At 36.6% G+C, this 4882-nt stretch overlaps 1 protein-coding gene across 1 annotated transcript in view; it reads right to left on the bottom strand.

The window, feature by feature from the left end:
- The window catches only part of LOC101588711 (zinc finger protein 431), a 39841-nt gene that overhangs the window by 2665 nt on the left and 32294 nt on the right, over nt 1–4882 (bottom strand). The window lies entirely within an intron of this gene.

Below are 4882 nucleotides of genomic sequence, written 5' to 3'. Positions count from 1 at the left end.
TATTGAAAATAATCTGAGTCAATAATTCTGAGGCAACATTTTGGAAATAGCTATTCATAATTTCAGCAGTTTCAATCAAGTGAGTTAAAGCAATTTCTGCAGTCACTATTGTGGTGCACAATGTAGTAACCACAATTATAGCTGCAATTAGAATTTACAGAAAACATTTTTGTCTAAGGTGTTTAACAAGTGTTCAGGTGATTTATTTAAGATCAGAATTCCTACTGATACTTTTCTTTTTTTTTGTGGAACCAGGGATTGAACTCAGGACCTTGAGCTTGCCAGGCAAGCGCTTATTCTACTGAGGTATCTCCCCAGCCTGCTACTGATTCTTGAGTGACATTATTTTGAGACCATCCTTCAGCTTGTGTTCTGAATATCATAATGTAGTATTTAGTTGAGAAATTTTATTATTTATAAAACAAGGAGTTCACTACATGGCATAGGTGGGCAAAGAAATATTAAAGTGTTTTCAAGGATTTAGAATGATAATTAGAGAAATTATATTTGGCTATCTCGTAATTTTTTATTAATGAGGGTGAGAATATATGAACAGGAAACACAGATCATTGCATGGTCTTCAGTATTATGAGCAAGCCATCAGAGATCATCTATGTTGATAATTACCAATTTTAGTATAAGAAGGGAATAACTAAATGCCAGGAGGATCTCCTGAAGGGGAAAAGTACCTGAAGAAAGAGAAAACAATGGTCCAGAAGGCCTAGACTTTCATGAAGGTGGACTGCCATGGTACAGCGGTACCTCAGTTTCCAAACAATTCTTTCCATGATGCTAGTTATAAACTCAATTGGATGAAAACCAAATAAAATTAAATGGTTAAGTTCAAAGTCAAATTTACGGGCCAGCAAGATAGCTCAATGGTCTATCACACCTGCTTAGGCAAGCTTAGGCAAGTGCAGGGACCATGGTTTGATTCCCCGCACCACATATCAGGGCAGGCTGAGCTGGACAGCCACACAAAAAAAAAAAAAAAAAGAAAAGAAAAGAAAAGAAAAAAGAAAAATTGAGCTTACAAGGAAATTAATTTGGTTGTGAACCAATTTGATCTGCAACTACAACACTGGAAAGAAGAAACTAGGAACAAAGGTATCACTGTACTCAAGAAGCAGAAGTTAGTTCCAGGTACAATTATACTCCAAAGTCACCAAATCATGGAGTCTGTTTTCTAGGGTTATGGAATAAGCAAATAACAGAGACATTAGTGAATAACAGGAAGATGACCCCAAATCTAGACTATCTTTTATATGCACCCATGGATGAGAACACATGCGGATGTTAGGTTTTGGAAAGTGCCTGCCAGACACAGAACCTAGGACTCCAGCATTATTAATGAAGATGTGATGGTGCACTACCTCGTTATGATGGCGTCCAATAAAAATGTGATTCATTAACTACTGGGGATAAAACGGAACAAAATAAGAGCTACTAATGTTTGACACCGAACAGGGAAAATTCTTCAGCCAAAAGGAATCCTTCAGGCAACTCTATGAAAAAGAGGAAGTTTAGTATCTGTGCATAATTATCATATAATTCTGTCTCAGTTACTCTTCTCTCATTACTGGGACAAATACCCGACACCCAAAATAAAGGAAGGAAAGGTTTATTCAGCTCACAGTTACTGAGGGTTTCGGTCCATACGCAGCTGGATCCAAGGCAGAAAGGCACATGGCAGAGGCTAGCAGTTCATGGCGGCGGAACAGCACAATGGGAACAGAGAGAGGAAGTCTCTCACCCTTAAACTGCATTCAGGCTATCGCCTCAGGCTGGGGAAGGTACACACATCCATAATCCCAGCAGTACTAAAACCCATAATCCCAGTGGATCATGAATTAAGTCTCAAATCCTAGAAGTCCCCGCCCCATGATTGCATGAGGCTTTGGAGGGACAACTAGACATAAACCATAACACATACCTTTTACTTTTAGTGTACAGATAGAGAAAAGCAGGAAAAAAACCTTTTTACATTTGCCATGTTATAATTTTAGATGGGATATAGCAATTGCCAGGAAGTTTTCTGGAGTAAAAGGCATGCCAGTACTCTACAGTATTCATTTGGCTTGAGCAGTGGATCATTTATTCTCTCCCCAGATGAGTCTTGATGAGCTAGTACTGACTTTGTGGAGAAAGTGTAGATAGGTTTGAAGAAGGCAGATGAAAAAGAGGCCCTGGAATGCTTTAAGCTGTACTTGATGGGAGATTCTGGTCAAAGTTCAGAAGACTAGAATGCTGAAAGAAGTGCAGCCAGCCAAGACCAGGTTCACACATTTTCTCTTGGAAAGAACTACATTGGCTACTGGACTACAGACTGTCTTTTATCGTTGAAAAGAAAATTTGTCTGCATTTTTCTCACATCCGGAGATTTACCTGAGACTATGTGGTGGACTATCATGAACTGGTCAGTTCCATAACCTCTTAAACAATTGTACAGCAAATAGCTTGAAAAGAGGGACAATGGCATACGATTTTTGCATTCAGCAAGGTCAGCACTGTCAGGAGTAAATCCACAAAGTTCCACTAGACAGCCCATAATTATCTGATTCGGGTATTTTGCGGCATATACCAGGAATTGAACTCAGGACCTTGTATTTCCCAAGCAAGCACTTTGCTACTGAGCTACATCCCTGGCCCAATTATCTGGTTTTCCAACAAACAAAGGGGGACTGGTCATATAGCTCAGCAGACTAAAGCACCTGCTTAGGCAGGTTCAGGGACAGGAGTTCATCCCTGGTGTGCTGTGCCAGCCTGCCTTCAGGCACACTGAGAGGGCGATTGAGACTGGGCATGCAAAGTAGCTCTTTATCTCTATGGCAAGATAAAGCTACTGCTGAGAAGACCTGGCTCTGAACCTAGTTTATAAAGTAAAGACTGTAGCTGCAACCCTTTAGTTTCTGTTGTAAATGTCAACCTAGAGATAAGATTGTTCTCTTAATTAGAAAAACTTACTGCTTGGGGAAGTCTTTTAACTTCAAGGTCCTGTTTATATCCTGTCTTGGCTCAGTATCCCCTTTGTTTCATTTTTAAGATTGTTTTAGTTATCATTATTTCTTATATGTTTAGTATATGGCCTACAGGGTCTCACTACACAGATAGAACTCGTAGTGATCCTCATGTTTTCAGCCTCCCAAGCACTAGGATTACAGGTGCCAGAACTATTTGATAACCTCTACATTTAAAAAACTTATTTATTTGTTACAGGGTCTTGCTATGCAGTTCAGACTCATAGTGATCCTCCTATCTCAGACTCCCCAGCGCTGGGTTTACAGGCCTGTGGTACCAGGGATCGAACTTGGGTCCTTGTACTTGCTGGGCAAGCCCTTAGACCAGTAAGTTATCTCCTGAGCCCTAGTCTCTTCAATTTTAATTTTCCTTTCTAATAAAAAATACTTTCCAAAACTTAAAAGCCTTTAAAACTTAAAAGGACTTGGTTATTATTAGAGTTTTGGCTAGCATATGCAGCAAGGCAAGTGATAATTAAAATACCAACTTTATTTAAATATTTCTTGTACTCTTGGGAAAAACTGGGTATTTAAGGAGGTAGTATGAAAAAGAAACAGCTTTATTGTACAAACAGACACATATCACATATACATATTGCTTGTTAAAAAGGTAAAAGAAAAAATTTACCACTCTTATTGAGCTAAAAAAACATGTTTAGAACTATCACAATCCATTAACGTAGTAATAACAGTCTTTCAAAAACACAAAATACAATAAATTTTTTATGCTTAATAAAAAGAAAAACCTTTACAAAAAGGCTTCAGATTACACAAGGAAAGTTTAACTTACAAATAGTAAAATGAGTTTCATACTAAGACAAAGTCTTATAACCTGATCTTTATGAAGATCTATTGAAATATTACTGTAGAATCAGAATAAAAGAAAACTCTGAATGTCATTTAAATAGCCAAGCCTGCAAAAAGTAAAATCAAATAGCTTATATATAACCATTTCAGAATAGAGTGTCAATGATTCCACAATTACTCTAGCAGGTTATTTCTCAATAACAGACAATAAGACCATATCATATAAGCATAGTGCTAATTTTGGACTTATTGCTGGGTCTTTTATATCAATTTAATCTTTATTTTTATAGTAACCATTATAGATAAGTACTGCAAAGATTTATGAGAAAAACACACTACATAGTATTTATAGTTTTTAGAATATCTCCATCTGGTTATGTATTATTCTGAAACACAAACAAAAATAGACATCAAACTTTTCATATAATTTCTACAGGTCTCCTATACATGAGAAATTTTCACCAGATATTCAAAACAATCTTATATGGATAGCATTTCTCCCCAGTGCGACTTCTTGTATGTAACTGATAGTACATGAGTGAATACTTTTCCAAATTACTTACATACAGTTTCTCCTAGGTGAGAGTTCATTTAGGCTAATAGAATGAAACATTAGTAAATATCTTCCAACAGTCTTACATATGTTTTCATTTGAATGTGAGTTTTATTTATCTTATTTAATTTTTTGAATGTGAGTTTTATGCCAACAAAATAAAAACTTTGAAAATTCTCTCCAATGACTTACATACATGTAGTTTCTACTTGGTGTGACTTTTCACATCTGTGACAATTGTGTAATAAATGCTTTCATACACTGGTTATATTCATAGGGCTTCCCCCTAGTGTACATTCTTTTGTATATTGTGGAATTATCTAAGTGCAGCACACGCTTTCCTACATTGTTTACGTTCATAATTTTCCCCAGTGTGACTTCTTTCATGTATTTTAAAACTGTGTCTTGTAAATGTTCTTCCATTTTAGTAACATACATAGGGTTTCTCTCCAATGTGATTTATTTCATGTATTTTGCAACTGTTGTGAGTACTGAATGCTTTCCC

The sequence above is a fragment of the Octodon degus genome, unplaced genomic scaffold (genome assembly GCF_000260255.1).
Source record: "Octodon degus isolate 3935 unplaced genomic scaffold, OctDeg1.0 scaffold00030, whole genome shotgun sequence".
Classification (NCBI taxonomy): domain Eukaryota; kingdom Metazoa; phylum Chordata; class Mammalia; order Rodentia; family Octodontidae; genus Octodon; species Octodon degus.
Note: the sequence above shows the minus strand (reverse complement) of the source record. Positions and strands in the feature narration are given on the sequence as shown.